Source organism: Moschus berezovskii, chromosome X (assembly GCF_049115385.1).
Source record: "Moschus berezovskii isolate FMDL1 chromosome X, NW_MosBer_1.0, whole genome shotgun sequence".
NCBI classification, from domain to species: Eukaryota; Metazoa; Chordata; class Mammalia; order Artiodactyla; family Moschidae; genus Moschus; species Moschus berezovskii.
The window spans coordinates 84,670,486-84,689,777 of NC_142488.1; the positions used below are offsets into that span (position 1 = coordinate 84,670,486).

Consider the following 19,292-nt stretch of genomic DNA (forward strand, 5'->3'; position numbering starts at 1 on the left):
ATGGAACAACAGACTGGTTCCAAATAGGAAAAGGAGTACGTCAAGGCTGTATATTGTTACCTTGCTTATTTCACTTATATGCAGAGTACATCATAAAGAACGCTGGGCTGGAAGAAACACAAGCTAGAATCAAGATTGCTGGGAGAAATATCAATAACCTCAGATATGCAGATGACACTACCCTTATGGCAGAAAGTGAAGAGGAACTCAAAAGCCTCTTGATGAAAGTGAAAAAGGAGAGTGAAAAGGTTGGCTTGAAGCTCAACATTCAGAAAACAAAGATCATGGCATCTGGTCCCATCACTTCATGGGAAATAGATGGAGAAACAGTGGAAACAGTGTCAGACTTTATTTTTTTGGGCTCCAAATTCACTGCAGATGCTGATTGCAGCCATGAAATTAAAAGACGCTTAATCCTTGGAAGGATAGTTATGACCAACTTTGATAGTATATTAAAAAGCAGAGACATTACTTTGCCAACCAAGGTCCGTCTAAGGCTATGGTTTTTCACGTGGTCATGTATGGATGTGAGAGTTGGACTGTGAAGAAAGCTGATCGCCGAAGAATTGATGCTTTTGAACTGTGGTGCTGGAGAAGACTCTTGAGAGTCCCTTGGACTGCAAGGAGATCCAACCAGTCCATTCTAAAGGAGATCAATCCTGGGTGTTCATTGGAAGTACTGATGCTAAAGCTGAAACTGCAATACTTTGGCCACCTCATGGGACGAGTTGACTCACTGGAAAAGAGTCTGATGTTGGGAAAGGTTGGGGGTGGGAGGAGAAGGGGTCGACCGAGAATGAGATGGCTAGATGGCATCACCGACTCTGTGGACATGAGTTTGAGTGAACTCCGGGAGTTGGTGATGGACAGGGAAGCCTGGCGTGCTGTTATTCATGGGGTCACGGAGAGTCGGACACGCCTGAGTGACTGAACTGAACTGAATCACCTGAGTCCTTCTTAATCTGTCATGGAATTTTAGGCTAACTTTAGTATTTGTTTAAGACTAACATACTGGGCGAGCACAGGAAGATGGCCGAGGAATAGGACAGGGACACAACTTTCTCCCCCACAACATCAGCAAAAGAACATTTGAACGCTGAGTAAATCCCACAAAACAACTTCTGAATACCGGCAGAGGACATCAGGCACTCAGAAAAGCAGCCCATAGTCGTTGAAAGGAGGTAGGAAAAAGTATAAAAGATAAAAAGAGCGTCAAAAGAGGGAGGGACGGAGCTCCGTGCCGGGAAGGGAGGTTTAAAAAAAAGAGAGAGAGAGAAGTTTCCAAACACTTGGAAACACTGGCGAGTGAAACCTCAGAGGGCTGCATAACTGGGAGACAAAGTTCAGTGGCTCAGTCGTATGTGACTCTCCGCAACCCCGTGAATCACAGCACGCCAGGCCTCCCTGTGCATCACCAACTCCCGGAGTTCACTCAAACTCATGTCCACAGGGTCGGTGATGCCATCCAGCCATCTCATTCTATGTCGTCCCCTTCTCCTCCCGCCCCCAAACTTTCCTAGCAACAGAGTCGTTTCCAGTGAGTCAACTCGTCCCACGAGGGGGCCAAAGTATTGCAGTTTCAGCTTTAGCATCAGTCCTTCCAATGAACACCCAGGATCGATCTCCTTTAGAATGGACTGGTTGGATCTCCTTGCAGTCCAAAGGACTCTCAGGAGTCTTCTCCAACACGACAGTTCAAAAGCATCAATTCTTCGGCAATCAGCTTTCTTCACAGTCCAACTCTCACATCCATACATGACCACGGGAAAAATCACAGCTTTGACTAGACGGACGTTGGTTGGCAAAGTAATGTCTCTGCTATTTAATATACTATCAAGGTTGGTCATAACTTTCCTTCCAATGAGTAAGCATCTTTTAATTTCATGGCTACAGTCAGCATCTGCAGTGATTTTTGAGCCTCAAAAAATAAAGTCTGACACTGTTTCCACTGTTTTTCCATTTCCCATGAAGTGATGGGGCCAGATGCCATGATCTTCGTTTTCTGAATGTTGAGCTTCAACCCAACATTTTCACTCTCATCTTTCACTTTCATCAAGAGGCCTTTGAGTTTCTCGTCACTTTCTGCCATAAGGGTAGTGTCATCTGCATATCTCAGGTTATTGATATTTCTCCCAGCAATCTTGATTCCAGCTTGTGCTTCTTCCAGCCCAGCGTTCCTCATGATGTACTCTGCATATAAGTTAAATAAGCAGGGTGACAATATACAGCCTTGACGTACTCCTTTTCCTATTTGGAACCAGTCTGTTGTTCCATGTACAGTTCTGACTGTTGCTTCCTGACCTGCATACAGGTTTCTCAAGAGGCAGGTCAGGTGGTCTGGTATTCCCATCTCTTTCAGAATTTTCCACAGTTTATTGTGATCCACACAGTCAAAGGCTTTGGCATAGTCAATGAAGCAGAAATAGATGCTCTTCTGGCACTCTCTTGCTTTCTCCATGATCCAGCAGATGTTGCCAATTTTATCTCTGGTGCCTCTGCCTTTTCTAAAACCTGCTTGAACATCTGGGAGTTCAGGGTTCACATATTGCTGAAGCCTGGCTTGGAGAATTTTGAGCATGACTTACTAAAGTGTGAGATGAGTGCAATTGTGTGGTAGTTTGAGCATTCTTTGACATTGCCTTTCTTTGGGATTGGAATGAATACTGACCTCTTCCAGTCCTGTGGCCACTGCTGAGTTTTCCACATTGGCTGGCATATTGAGTGCAGCACTTTCACAGCATCATCTTTCAAGTTTTGTAATAGCTCAACTGGGATTCCATCACCTCCACTAGCTTTGTTCATAGTGACGCGTTCTAAGGCCCACTTGATTTCACATTCCAAGATGTCTGGCTCTAGGTCAGTGATCAAGTTATCGTGACTATCTTGGTCGTGAAGATCTTTTTTGTACAGTTCTTCTGTGTATTCTTGCCACCTCTTCTTAATATCTTCTGCTTCTGTTAGGTACATACCATTTCTGTCCTTTATCGAGCCCGTATTTGCATGAAATGTTCCCTTAGAATCCCTAATTTTCTTGACAAGATCTCTTGTTTTTCCTATTCTGTTGTTTTCCTCTATTTCTTTGCATTGATCACTGAGGAAGGCTTTCTTATGTCTCCTTGCTATTCTTTGGAACTCTGCATTCAGATGCTTATATCTTTCCTTTTCTCCTTTGCTTTTGGCCTCTCTTCTTTTCACAGCTATTTGTAAGGCCTCCTCAGACAGCCATTTTCCTTTTTTGGATTTCTTTTCCGTGGGGATCGTCTTGGTCCCTGTCTCCTGTACAATGTCACGAACTTCCGTCCAGAGTTCATCAGGCACTCTATCTATCAGATCTAGTCCCTTAAATCTATTCCTCACTTCCAGTGTACAATCATAAGGGATTTGATTTAGGTCATATCTGAATGGTCTAATGGTTTTCCCTACTTTCTTCAATTTAAGTCTGAATTTGGCAATAAGCTGTTCATGATCTGAGCCACAGTCAGCTCCTGGTCTTGTTTTTGCTAACTGTATAGAGCTTCTCCATCTTTGGCTGCAAAGAATATAATCAATCTGATTTCGGTGTCGACCATCTGGTGATGTCCATGTGTAGAGTCTTCTCTTGTATTGTTGGAAGTGGGTGTTTGCTATGACCAGTGCGTTCTATTGACAAAACTGTATTAGCCTTTGCCCTGCTTCATTCCGTGCTCCAAGGCCAAATTTGCCTGTTATTCCAGGTGTTTCTTGACTTCCTACATTTGCATTCCAGTCCCCTATAATGAAAAGGACATCTTTTTTGTGTGTTAGGTCTAAAAGGTCTTGTAGCTCTTCATAGAACCGTTCAACTTCGGCTTCTTCAGCTTTACTGGTTGGGGCATAGGCCTGGATTACTGTAATATTGAATGCTTTGCCTTGGAAAAGAACAGAAATCATTCTGTAGTTTTTAAGATTGCATTCAACTACTGCATTTCGTACTCTTTCGTTGACCATGATGGCTACTCCATTTCTTCTAAGGGCTTCCTACCCACAGTAGTAGATATAATGGTCAACTGAGTTAAATTCACCCATTCCAGTCCATTTTAATTCAATGATTCCTAGAATGTCTATGTTCACTCTTGCCATCTCCTGTTTGACCACTTCCAATCTGCCTTGATTCATGGACCTAACATTCCAGGTTGCTATGCAATATTGCTCTTTACAGCACCGGACCTTGCTTCTATCACCGGTCACATCCACAACTTGGTATTGGTCTTGCTTTTTCTCCATCCCTTTATTCCTTCTAGAGTTATTTCTCCACTGATCTCGAGTAGCATACTGGGCACCTACCGACCTGGGGAATTCCTCATTCAGTATCCTATCATTTTGCCCTTTGATACTGTTCATGGGGTTCTCAAGGCAAGTATACTGAAGTGGTTTGCCATTCCCTTCTCCAGTGGACCACATTCTTCTGTGGTCCATGTGATCAGATCGACTAGTTTCCTGTGATTATGATTTCAGTGTGTCTTCCCTCTGATGACCCCTCGCAATACCTATCGTCTTATTTAGGTTTCTCTTACTTTGGTCGTGGGATATCTCTTCACAGCTGCTCCAAGAAAGCACAGCCACTGCACCTTACCTTGGATGTAGGGTATCTCCTCAAGGCCGCCCCTCCTGACCTTGAACGTGGAGTAACTCTTCTCGGCCCTCCTGCGCACACGCAGCCACCGCCTATTGGATGTGGGGCAGCTACTCTCTGCCGCCGACCCTGGCCTCAGGCGTGGGGTAGGTCCTCACGGCCACGCCTCTTTGTGTGGTCAGTTGCGCCGGGGCCGGCGTCACTCTCGTCTGCGCCGCCAGGGCCAGCGCCTCTTGCGTCTGTGCCGCTGGGGCCAGCAACTCTCGCGTCTGGGATACAAAAGATATACTTAATTAAAACTCACAGACTAAGTGCCCAGAGGAAACTCTCAGCGGAGAAGCGGCGCAGACGCCCTCACCCCCCACTAGCAGGCGGGGGCTGGGCAGTGAGACACGGGTGGTGGTGCTTAGAGGAAGAACGGGTGGTGGCGCTTAGTAAAGATCCAAGCTTGAACACCCCAGGGCAAACTGAGGGCGTGAACTTAAAATAGCAAAGCAGAAGCTGCAGCTAAAAGGCTAAAAGGCTAGGAAAGCCATGGAAAAGCTCCAACCCAGGACTACGCAAGCCGCACCCACAGAACAGGGTGCTAAGTGGAGCCAGCTGGAAGCGGGCGGCCCATCCCCCAGCCCCCGCTGACGTGGGCAGGGAGGGCAGCCATCGCTGGGGAGGGGGCAACTGTGGCCCCAGAGAGGCTTCCCGTGCCAAGCTGCAGGCAGGCTTCCTTGCTGGCCAGGACTTCTTGGGTTCAGGCTGGTCAATATCCGCCTGAGAAACTGTGCCAGTTGTACTCCCAGAAAACCGACCGGCAGGGACCAGGAAGGGGATAAGTAGCAGCAACCGCACTCACCACATGCCTCATCACCTGAGCTGCTCAGACCGGGGAACACACAAAACGCAGGCCCAGCCAAGTCTGCGCCTTTGTGGAATACCCGAGGACCTGAACCTGAGCAGCTCAGACCTGGGAAGTGCATGCAACCCAGCGCCAGCCACAGACAGCTCCCAGCAGAGCAACCTAGAGCCTAAGCAGCATAAACAGGGAAAGCACACAAGCCTCGAGTGGGAGATTTCCAGTGTAGCCAAAACACTGCGAGCACTCCCCACAAACGCCAGGGATACTTGTTAGATGCATTCCTCCCTGCCCACAGCAGGACTGAACAGTTGAGCCGGGGGCGGGGGGGGGAAGTGTCCATCACTGCATCCTGGTGTCAGGACGGGAATTAGACACTGAGGAGACCAGAAAACAGAAGACCTTTTGCAACAGAAGGAACTTCCTTGAAAGTAACAGAGGGAGAAGCCTTGAGCCTACTGCAAGAATAAGACTGAAAACCAGAGGCAGAGGCTTAAGTCCAAACCCTGAGAACACCAGAGATCTCCTGTTCCAGAGAACATTAACTTATAGGTACTCATCAAATGCCTTCATAAATACACTGAAACCAGGCACCACCCAAGGGTCAACAAGATTCAGTGAAAGCCATACTATGCAAACTATCCAGCAACACAGGAGAATTGCACTGAGCTTCAATATACAGGCTGCCCAAAGCCACTTCAAACCCATGGACATCTCAAACTCATTACTGGACACTTCATTGCATTCCAGAGAGAAGAAATCCAGATCCACACACCAGAACATGGACTCAAGCTTCCCTAACCAGGGAACCTTGACAAGTAACCCATCCAACCCCACACACAACGAGGTAACTACATAATAAAGAGAACTCCACAAACTGCCAGAAGACGGAAAGGCCACCCTGAACACAGCAATATAAGCAAGATGAAGAGGCAGAGAAATACACAGCAAGTAAAAGAACAAGATAAATGCCCACCAACACAAACAAAAGAGGAAGATATAGGGAACTTACCCGATAAAGAATTTCGAATTTTAATTCCGAAAATGATTCAAAATCTGGAAAGCAAAATGGAGTTACAGATAAATAAACTGGAGAAAAGGATTGAGAAGATGCAAGAAATGTTTAATAAGGAAATAGAGGAAATAAAAAAGAGTCAATATACAATGAATAATGCAATAGATGAAATCAGAAACACTCTGGAGGTAGTAGAATAACGGAGGCAGAAGAAAGGATAAGCAAGCTAGAAGATAGAATTGTAGAAATAAATGAAACAGAGTTGGAAAAAGAAAAAAGAATTAAAAGAAATGAGGACAATATTAGAGACATATGGGACAATATTAAACACCCCAACATTTGAATCATAGGAATCCCAGAAGAAGAAGACAAAAAGAAAGACCATGAGAGAATACTTGAGGAGATAATAGTTGAAATTTTCCCTTAAATGGGGAAGGAAATAATCACCCATTTCCAAGTAAAACGGGGAGCCCCTAACAGGATAAAACCAAGGCGAAATACTCCAAGGCACATATTAATCAAATTAACAAAGATCAAACACAAAGAACCAATATTAAAAGCAGCAGGGGAAAGAACAACAAATAAATCACAAGGGGATCCCCATAAGGATAACAGCTGATCTTTCAACAGAAACTCTTCAGTCCAGGAGGAATGGCAAGGCATACGTAAAATGATGAAAGAAAGTAACCTACAGCCCAGATTACTATACCCAGCAATGATCTCATTCAAATATGAAAGAGAAATCAAAAGCTTTACAGACAGGCAAAAGCTGAGAGAATTCAGCGTCACCAAACCAGCTCTCCAACAAATACTAAAGGATCTTCTCTAGACAGGAAACACAGAAAGGGTATATAAACTCCAACCCAAAGCAATAAAGAAAATGGCAACGGGATCATACTTATAAATAATCACCTTAAAGGTAAATGCGGTGAATTCCCCAAAAAAAGTCAAAGGCTGGCTGAAAGGATACAAAAACAAGACCCCCATATTTGTTATCTACAAGAGACCCACCTCAAATCGAGGGACACATACAGACTGAAAGTGAAGGGCTAGAAAAAGATATTCCACGCAAATAGAGAACAAAAGAAAGCAGGAGTAGCAATACTCATATCAGATAAAATAGATTTTAAAACAAAGGCTGTGAAAAGACACAAAGTAAACTACATAATGATCAAAGGATCAATCCAAGAAGAAGATATAACAATTATAAATATTTATGCACCCAACATAGGAACACCACAATATGTAAGACAATTACTAACAAGTATGAAAGGGGAAATTAACAATAACACAATAATAGTGGGAGAATTTAATACCCCATTGACATCTATGGATAGATCAATTAAACAGAAAATTAACAAGGAAACACAAACTTTAAATGATACAATAGACCAGTTAGTCCTAATAGATCTCTATAGGACATTTCACCCCAGTACAATGAATTTCACCTTTTTCTCAAGCGCACGCGGAACCTTTTCCAGGATAGATCACATCCTGTGCCATAAATCTAGCCTTGGTAAATTCAAAAAAATTGAAATCATTCCAAGCATCTTTTCTGACCACAGTTCAGTAAGATTAGATCTCAATTACAGGAGAAAAACTATTAAAAATGCCAACATATGGAGGCTGAACAACACGCTGCTGAATAATGAACAAATCTTAGAAGAAATCAAAAGAGAAATCAAAATATGCATAGAAATGAATGAACATGAAAACACAACAATCCGAAACCTCTGGGACACTGTAAAAGCAGTGCTAAGGGGGAAGTTCATAGCAATACAGGCACACCTCAAGAAACAAGAAAAAAGTCAACTAAAAAACCTAACTCTACATCTAAAGAAACTAGAAAAGGAAGAAATGAAGAACCCCAGGATTAGGAGAAGGAAAGTAATCGTAAAAATTAGGACAGAGATAAATGCAAAAGAAACAAAAGAGACCATAGCAAAAATCAACAAAGCCAAAAGCTGGTTCTTTGAGAAGGTAAATAAAATTGACAAACCACTAGCCAGACTCATCAAGAAATAAAGGGAGAAGAGCCAAATCAATAAAATTAGAAATGAAAATGGAGAGCTCACAACAGACAACACAGAAATACAAAGGATTATTAGAGAATACTATTAGCAGTTATATGGCAATAAAATGAATAACCTGGAAGAAATGGACAAATTCCTAGAAAAGTACACCTTGCCAAAACTGAACCAGGAAAAATAGAAAATCTGAACAGACCCATCACAAGCACGGAACCAGAAGAAGTAATCAGAAATATTCCAGCAAACAAAAGCCCAGGACCAGACAGCTTCACAGCTGAATTCTACCAAAAATTTAGAGAAGAGCTAGCACCTTATCTAGTCAAAGTCTTCCAGAAATTTGCTGAGGAAGGGAAACTTCCAGACACATTCTATGAGGTCACCATCACCCTAATCCCAAAACCTGGTAAAGATCCCACAAAAAAGGAAAACTACAGGCCAATTTCACTGATGAACATAAATGCAAAAATCCTTAACAAAATTCTAGCAATCAGAATCCAACAACACATTAAGAAGATCATACATCATGACCAAGTGGGCTTTATCCCAGGAATGCAAGGATTCTTCAATATCCGCAAATCAGACAATGTAATACACCACATTAACAAACTGAAAAATAAAAATCATATGATTATATCAATAGATGCAGAGAAAGCCTTGCCAAAATACAACATCCATTTATGATAAAAACCCTCCAGAATGTGGGAATAGAAGGGACATTTCTCAACATAATAAAAGCTATATATGACAAACCCACAGCAAACATTATCCTCAATGGTGAAAAACTGAAAGCATTTCCCCTAAAGTCAGGAACAAGACAAAGGTGCCTACTCTCACCACTACTATTCAACATAGTTCTGGAAGTTTTGGCTACAGGAATCAGAGCAGAAAAAGACATAAAAGGAATACAAATTGGAAAGGAAGAATTAAAGCTTTCACTATTCACTGATGACATGATCCTCTACACAGAAAACCCTAAAGACTGCCAGAAAAGTACTAGAGCTAATCAATGAATACAGTAAAGTTGCACGATATAAAATCAACACACAGAAATCCCTTGCATTCCTATACACTAATAATGAGAAAATAGAAAGAGAAATTAAGGAAACTATTCCATTCACTGTTGCAACGAAAATAATTAAATACTTAGGAATGTATCTACCTAAGGAAACAAAAGACTTGTACATAGAAAACTATAAAACACTAGTCAAAGTAATCAAAGAGGACACTAATAGATGGAGAAATATACCGTGTTCGTGGGTTGGAAGAATAAGTATTGTGAAAATGAATATACTACCAAAGTAATCTATACATTCAATGCAATCCCTATCAAGCTACCAATGATATTTTTCACAGAACTAGAACGAATGATCTCACAATTTGTATGGAAATACAAAAAACCTCGAATAGCCAAAGCAATCTTGAAGATAAAGAATGGAACTGGGGGAATTAACCTGCCGGACTTCAGGCTCTACTACAAAGCCACAGTCATCAAGACAGTATGGTACTGGCATAAAGACAGAAATATAGATCAATGGAACAAAATAGAAAGCCCAGAGATAAACCCACCTTATCTTTGACAAAGGAGGCAAGAATATAAAGTGGATAAAAGACAGTCTCTTTAACAAGCGGTGCTGGGAAAACTGGTCAGCCACTTGTAAAAGAATGAAACTAGAACACTTCCTAACACCATACACCAAAATAAACTCAAAATGAATTAGAGAGCTAAATGTAACACCAGATTCTATAAAACTCCTAGAGGAGAACATAGGCAAAACACTCTCCTACATAAATCACAGCAGGATCCTCCAAGAATACTGGAAATAAACGAAAAATAAACAAATGGGACCGAATTAAAATCAAAAGCTTCTGCACAGCAAAGGAAACTATAAGCAAGGTGAAAAGACAACCTTCAGGATGGGAGAAAATAATGGCAAATGAAGCAACTGATAAAGGATTAATCTCCAAAATATACAAGCAGCTCCTGCAGCTCAATTCCAGAAAGATAAGTGACCCAATCAAAAAATGGGCCAAAGAACTAAACAGACATTCCTCCAAAGAAGACATACAGATGGCTAACAAACACATGAAATAATGCTCAACATCCCTCATAATCAGAGAAATGCAAATCAAAACCACAATGAGATACCATTTCACACCAGTCAGAATGGCTGCTATCCAAAAGTCTACATGCAATAAATGATGGAGAGGGTATGGAGAAAAGGGAACCCTCTTACACTGTTGGTAGGAATGCAAACTAGTACAGCCACTATGGAGAACAGTGTGGAGATTCCTCAAAAAACTGGAAATAGAACTGCCATATGATCCAGCAATCGCACTCCTGGGCATACACACCGAGGAAACCAGAACTGAAAGAGACACATGGACTCCAATGTTCATTGCAGCACTGTTTATAATAGCCAGGACATGGAAGCAACCTAGATGTCCATCTGCAGACGAATGGATAAGAAAGCTTTGGTACATATACACAATGGAGTATTTTTCAGACATCAAAAAGAATACATTTGAATCACTTTTAATGAGGTGGATGAAGTTGGATCGTATTATACAGAGTGAAGTAAGCCAGAAAGAAAAACATCAATACAGTATACTAATGCATATATATGGAATTTAGAAAAATGGTAACCTTAACCCTTTATAAGAGATTGAAAAAGAGACATAGGTATATAGAACAGTCTTTGGGACTCTGTGGGAGAGGTTGAAGGTGGGATGATTGGGGAGAACGGCATTGTAGCATGTATATTATCATATATGAAATGAATCACCAGTCCAGGTTCAACGCATGATACTGGATGCTTGGGGCTGGTGCACGGGGATGACCTGGAGGGAGGATATGGGCAAGAGGGAGGTGGGAGGGGGATTCAAGAAAGGGAACACATGTACACCCGGGGCAGATTCGTGTCAATGTATGGCAAAACCAACCAAAATATTAATGTAAGGTAATTTGCCTCCAATAAAATAAATTTAAAAAAAAAAGAAAAAAGAAACGGAGTGATGGATGAAGGAGGCATGAGGACTGGAGGGAACTTTTTGCTCACCTTACCGACTGGATGAGCTTAAGCAGCTGAGTGTATGTTCTGAACCATTCTGGACTCTGGAAGCTCAGAATGCCTGTGGATTCTGAAGAATTGTCTGTACAGAGTGGGGCCTTTGGGCCAACGCCCTTGGAGATTATTTACAGTACTGCATTTGTCTTTGACAAATGAAGTTTATTAAAAGAAAAACAGTTTATTATACTCAAATACATACATATTTGTTTATCGCCCTTGGACCTACTGATAGGGGAAGGAGATCAAAGATATATATTTATCAGTCCTGAATAATCATTGGAAGGACTGATGCTGAAGCTCAAACTCCAATACTTTGACCACCTGATGCAAAGAACTGACTCATTGGAAATGACCCTGATGCTGGGCAAGATTGAAGGCAGGAGGAGAAGGGAATGACAGAGGAGAGCTGGTTGGATGGCATCACTGATTTGATGCACATGAGTTTGAGCAAGCTTCGGGAGTTGTTGATGGACAGCGAAGCCTGGCGTGCTGCAGTCCAGCACGCAAAGAGTAGGACACGACTGAGCGACTGAGTTGAACTGAACTGATATATGTATATAGAGAGATGTAAGCTTTAGAAGAAAACTTCTGAACAATTTATTATAATTAGTATATTTGTTAATTGATTCTAAATACTCTTAATCAGCTAAGGCCCTCTCCTATTCCAAGTATCCTTTTTGAAATATCCTTTATTATTTTTGTTAGCTTATGTGTAAATCCCTAGACTTTGTGTATGTCTTAATACACAAGTTGTTTTGAGAAAAAAAAAAAAGTCTAAAAAGATCACCTTTACATGCTTCCCAAATGGCTGCTAATAATAGAAAGCTCAAAGTAATAGTTTAAAAGAAAAAAAAAAAGACTACCATACTATTTCTGTCCCAGTAGCTACACATCCACACAAACTTCTTAGCCTCAGTCATCACTCCTTTAGCATCACAAATGTTATGCCCATTCTAAATGATCCATACACATTCATACTCAACAGATTACAAATTAACAGGAAAAGAAATTGGGAAAAAGACATTTCAGATAGGGGAGATATGAAGCACAAAATACCACACTCTGTGTATAGAATTACAATCATTGCCAGTAGAAGAAGTACAAGTTGAGGTTTATCAAAGGAAGGGGCATCCTCATGGCTTTCAATTACATGCCACGTGATCAAAAGTGCAAATTAAGCAAATATTTTCAGGCAATAGTGAGTCAAAGAGCTCATGATTGGCATATAAATATTAAAGATACCAATATATAAGGCAAAGGAATGTAGCATCTTTATCCATACTTGATTGTTCTTTATCCAGTCATTCATGTGCCTCCTTCATGTGGATTCAGTACGGCTGTGGTGCTGTTATCCCTCTGATAGGAACTCTAACTCGGTGTAAAGCCCCAAAGGTCTGTTACTTATTTTTATTTTATATTGTACTATATTTTATTTACAGTGTTGTGTTTGTTTCAGGTGTATAGCAAAGTGATACAGTCATATATATATGAATTAACAAAAGCAGTTCCCGTCTTTTGATGGGGTGCTTATGGTTTATAACATAAATGGCATTACTTTGAGAGAGGGATAACTTAGGTACGGTATTGGGTTTTTTTTTCTTTTTGCAGCTTGAGGCAGTTGTAAAATAATTTAATGTAACTTTTTACAACTCTATAGTACTTTTTCATTTGGTGAAATTTTAACTATTAATTTTTTGGCATTGTGTTTTGTACCATTTATTAAATAAAAATTTTAAAATTTTTAAAAATTTAAAATAAATAAATAAATAAACTTTCATAATGTCCCAGTCTCAACATATGATATCAATGTTATTAAACTTTTGGTTTCAAAATTTTATAATGAATTATGTTCATTTTTTCTTATTTATTAATTGACCGAAGCTTTCTAATATGGTATTTCTCAAAGTATCAACTCTAGGCACCTACATCAGAAACCTCACTTGATGCTTGTTAACATGTAGGTTCCTAGAACTCGGGTCAGATTTGCTGAATCAGAGTGCCACCCAGGAATCTGAATTTTGACAAATATTCTCAGCTGATTCTGATGCACAGTGAAATCAAACCAGCATGATACCTATCTGTGGCAAGTTAGACTAGGGTCACTGTTGACAGAAGGTTAGTACAATCTGACTTTTGTCTGCTGAATGTGGTGTTACTGTTTGCCAAGGCATATTTCTGAGAGCCCTGCTCACTGGAGATGGTCTTGAACAAAATTTCTGTGGTCAAATGCATTTCAGACACTATCAAAATTACATATTGTTATTATTGATTATAATTAATAACATACTAAAGATTCTGAGAAATCATGCATTAAAAGAAAAACAGCATTTCCAAAATTTATTTAACTATGAAACCCTTTATTATCATAAACCTATTTATATACTATAGGATGAAATGCTAATATGAGTATATTTCTAAAATAATGCTCTCATGCTCCACTGTTATGGTGTTGGTGTTTATCATATTATTGAATTATTTTCCATTTCCAGTTTATTAAGATTTTTAAAAACTAGGGTTATATTGGGATACATTTAAAAATCAGGGATATAACTGATGGTGTTAAAGGGTCAATGCACTGATGAAAACAAAATACATTGAAATTCCGTGTGATTTTTCAATAAATTGCTCGATTTATTACTGTGTTAGTTATGATCTGAATATCTTTATAATAAGAAGTCCATCAACAAAACTTAGTTGACAAATTGTGAGTCAGAAAACAGAGGCTCAGTTCTCTTGTTAGAATGTTAAAAAATTTTTTGGTTAAATCACTAAGTGAGAAATCATTTGGAGGCATTAGCAGATTAAATGTAATTTGTAAAGCAACCTTAAGCAGTAAGATGGTTTTCAATGATTGCCTCATTAGAACACGGCATCCCCTTTTCCTGTAGCACACATGATGCATTCTCCATTTTATGGCTGTGGATTCACTGCAGTGTGGATTTATTTGTGAGATTCTGAGCACATCTTCGCCGAAGAATTGATGCTTTTGAACTGCAGTGTTGGAGAAGACTCTTGAGAGTCCCTTGGACTGAAAGGAGATCCAACCAGTCCATTCTAAAGGCGATCAATCCTGGGTGTTCATTGGAAGGACTGATGCTAAAGCTGAAACTGCAATACTATGGCCACCTCATGGGACGAGTTGATTCACTGGAAAAGACTCTGATGCTAGGAAAGTTTGGGGGCGGGAGGAGAAGGGGACGACATAGAATGCGATGGCTGAATGGCATCACCGACCCTGTGGACATGAGTTTGAGTGAACTCTGGGAGTTGGTGATGGACAGGGATGCCTGGCATGCTGTGATTCATGGTGTCGCAAAGAGTCAGACACGACTGAGCAACTGAACTGAACTGAACTGAACTGAGCATATCTTCATCACCTCACACCAGACTACTGAACATCCCCTCAATCCCAGGACACTGGAAACACACCAAAAACTTCTGACTCTCTGCTCAAATATTCCCCAAGCAGCCTTCCTTCTGCCAATTTACACATTAGAGCCTAGAGAGCAAACTTTGACCTTTATAGAAATAATGTTTCCAGAAGGTACAATTTATTATATTTATGTATCAACTCTCTTGACCTTACTGATATCACTTTTACCAGTTTTGCCATAATCACTTCCTTGTTCCCTAAGGAGCCTCTAACTTCTCTATAGAGTTTTAAATAAAATCAAGCCCATTTAGGAAAGTACAGATATGGAAACTTTTTAAAGCTGGGAACAAGTATGATACTAGCAGTAATTAAATAAAAAAGGTAGAAATCATTTGCTTTAAAGACTGTATGAAAAATTATAGAATGTCCTATTGTGAAAAGCAGTTTAGCACAGAATTAGCAATCAAGGCTTTCTGTCAGCCTCATTAGCAGCTGTTAAAACCTGTTTGGAACCTTTGCATGAGAAAGGCTGCAGCAACTATAAACTACAGTGGTTCATTTGAAATGCACTTATGGTTATGAAAAGCACAGCAAAACATCTGCAAAAGAAAGCAAGCACTAGGGGGTTAGAAGGGCAAGTTAGTGAAGCCTCCCAGAAGTATCTCAGGGCCTGTCAGTTCAGTCGCTCAGTCGTGTCCGACTCTCCGCGACCCCATGAGTCACAGCACGCCAGGCATCCCTGTCCATTACCAAATCCCGGAGTCCACTCAAACTCATGTCCATAGAGTCGGTGATGCCATCCAGCCATCTCATTCTCTGTCATCCCCGTCTCCTCCCGCCCCCAACCTTTCCCAGCATCAGAGTCTTTTCCAGTGAGTCAACTCGTCGCATGAGGTGGCCAAAGTATTGCAGTTTCAGCTTCAGCATCAGTACCTCCAATGAACACCCAGGATCGATCTCCCTTAGAATGGACTGGTTGGATCTCCTTGCGGTACAAGGGACTCTCAAGAGTCTTCTCCAGCACCACAGTTCAAAAGCATCAATTCTTCGGCGATCAGCTTTCTTCACAGTCCAACTCTCACATCCATACATGACCACTGGAATAACCATAGCCTTGACTAGACGGACCTTTGTTGGCAAAGTAATGTCTCTGCTTTTTAATATACTATCAAGGTTCCTGTCAGGGAAGGTTAAAAAAGAGGCTTCCCCAGCAGCTAACAGAGACAGAACTGAAGCTGCCAAGAGTTAAAAAGAAGCGAACAAAGGGTAGAGGGACCCAAAGGATTTCTATCTTGTAGGCTCAGTGTGAGGAAATGTAGAAAGGCGCTAAGCTCCAAAGTAGAGACATAAACGTTAGGAAATTGAATGGATTGAGCCTTATATGATCAACACAGTTTGCACACAAACAAAAAGATAAATTATGTAATGTGAAAAGTACTAATTACAGTGACGTCCAAAGAGTAGCTTCTCCAATGCTCCTTCAGATCCAATAAAAACTGAATTTTCGCATGGGCTAATAAATTAGGAACTTGATCAGAAAGATTGAAAAGTGTGTTTGCAAAAGAAAATAGAACATTCGAGTGGAAAGTCAAAGAAGGCAGCGTAGAGAATTCCAAGCAATTAATAATCCTAAAGATTGACAAGCATTTGAGTCAAGTTCACAATAAATGCAGAAAAACATATTCAGGAATTTAAGAAGACATCAACTGTTATCAGTGGGTTATTTTGGCCTCCATTTACACTGGCCAAGTAGTTTACCCTCTATCATTCCTCTTTCTTATAATCTTATATGTCATTCTTAGGTCAAATATATGTTAAATGGAAATTTACAGAGATTTATGTTAAAAACTTTCACAATAAAATGCAAGTCTCTGTTGATTAACTTTCCATAATTAAGTGTTTATAAGTAACCTTAGACATGCTATAGAACTAATGTAATGTATAGAATCTTCAATGCATTTATTTTCTGAAGAGTTATAAATCTAAGATTGCACTGGATAGCTGCCATGGTCTTCTAATGTATTACAAGACAGCGATGGTGATTGCTATGCATTTAAAAGATTTTTGTTCTATAAAAAAGCTGGATAAGTGAATATTAGAGCACTTATTTAAAGACACACTCCCTGAAGTCAATAAAACATAGAAATATTTTTTAAGCTCCAAGTTAATTTTTTTTAATTTTAATTGGAGGCTAATTACTTTACAATATTGTATTGGTTTTGCCATACATTGACATGAATCTTCTACATTTTACTGTTAGATTAAGTGGACCCCTAAATTGAGTGATAATCTTAACAGGGTGATGATAATATGTTAACATTAGAATGATTATACAAGAAGTCAGAACAAAGTAAACACTTTTGTGTTATACATTTCTAACTCTGTGTTTATGGACATTTGTTAAGGAGGTACATTCTGTATTGATGCAATAGTTTTCCTTAATATTAGAATCTCCACATTCTAAATTCCTCCATACCAGGTCAATCTACCACCATCAATTAACTTCTCAGAGTCGATGCTATTTCTGCACCATCTTCCATGATGTCCCCCTACTCTAAATATTCTCACGTGTGTGCATGCTCAGTTGCTTCAGTTGTGTCCAACTCTTCGTGACCCCATGGACTGTAGCCCACCAGGCTCCTCTTTCCATGGGATTCCCCATGCAAGAATACTGGAATGGGTTGCCACGCCCTTCTCTAGGGGATCTTCTGGACCCAGGGATCAAACCCGAGTCTCTTATGTCTCCTGCATTGGCAGGTCGATACTTTACCACTAGCCACCTGGAAAGCCCTTGGGGGCCAATGTCTCTGACCTATTTTTTCATCTACTAATGATAAATTATACCCTAATTCATTACGTGTTATTCTCAATTAAATGAGATGAAAAACTTTGGCGGCTAAAGGGTGTGTGTGTGTGTGTGTGTGTGTGTGTGTGTGTGTTTGTTCCTTCTATAATCAATATTTGTATATATAGTCACTGAGATCCTGGATTTTTATATTTAAAGTGTTCAGTAAGGTTTCAAATTTTTTTAAAAAAAGACTTGTTTTGGCCAGCTGTTTTTATAGCTCCTGTCTACTAGCTGGCTTTAAATAATAACAACAGAAAGAGAAAGTATGCCATTATTTACAGATACTGTCAAACCGTGTTCAATGAATTTCTTGCCCCTCTTCCACTACTTGTCTTTGCTTTCAGAGAGTTTAAATAATCTCATACCAACTCCTGGGCTTCTGACTGTCCAAACTCACTTGGCTTTCATTTTTCTTTAAGTATAAATCACATCGGCTTGTACCTTTCTAAGACTCAGTTACCACATTTACTTAGCCACATTTACTTAAACCGAAAAAATTCAGAAATGTTTATATTGCAATAACATCTTTTAGTATGATTCTGCCATTGCTATTTGAAAATATAGGTTTTATTATCCAGTTAAAAATAATGCAGAATAGTAAATATCTGTATCAAAACACTGGGTGTCAGATTTGCGAGCTTCAAAAATACATAGATTTTAATTTATTTCTGCAATATCCTAATAAATTATTGACTTTAATTCTTAGTTGTTTTTATTGAATAAATTGATTCCCTACAAAACCGAATGTAAATGTGCTACTCAAATAATTTCTATGACTAATGATGATTTTCTGTGAAAATCTCCAGCAAATTCTTATCCCCCAACTTTCTGAACCTAATAAACCCTTATCATTTCTAAATGATTGAACTGTCCACCTGTGTGGATCTTGGGACTACCTGGTGTTATGAGTAGTGATGGCCAGAGAAGCAGAGTGATGGAAATAGCCAAAAAAAAAGAAAAGGCCACATATGTTCTATACCAAAACACAGTTGCTGCTTCAGGGCAAAAACCACTGTATGTCAGGATATGGCAAGGAGTCAATATTTCTGTAGGATGTGGTTTTACATTTCTGTCTTTTTGTGTCTGCCAATAAAGTGAAATTATGGCATTAACTATCATGTTCCCTACTGTTATCTTAAGCGGTCTTAACATTTGTAATATAAGAACTTCAACTGTTTACCTCTAATGTTACTATAAACACTCTCATAATAGACGCTTCTAATTGATTGGTGAAAAATTGATCACTGATACCAGCCTGCTAATAAATCTATCATTGATGAAAACAATAATGCTTATTTACTAAGATTTTAGCAGAATCTGTGCTAGAATCTATAATAACTAATAGTTAGAAACCTTGCTGGGGGGAAGATACAACCTAGATTGCCACAAATGGATTTGAAAACTGTTTGCTTTTAAGCAAAACCACACAGCATTACCCCCACATTTTGAATCAGTTAATGATGAACATAAGTAGAATGATTGAAAAGTCTGACTCTCCTCTTTTGACACTTGAAATGTTT

At 39.9% G+C, this 19,292-nt stretch overlaps 1 pseudogene; it reads right to left on the reverse strand.

The window, feature by feature from the left end:
• The window catches only part of LOC129563959 (spermidine synthase-like), a 101,138-nt pseudogene that overhangs the window by 47,854 nt on the left and 33,992 nt on the right, over positions 1-19,292 (reverse strand).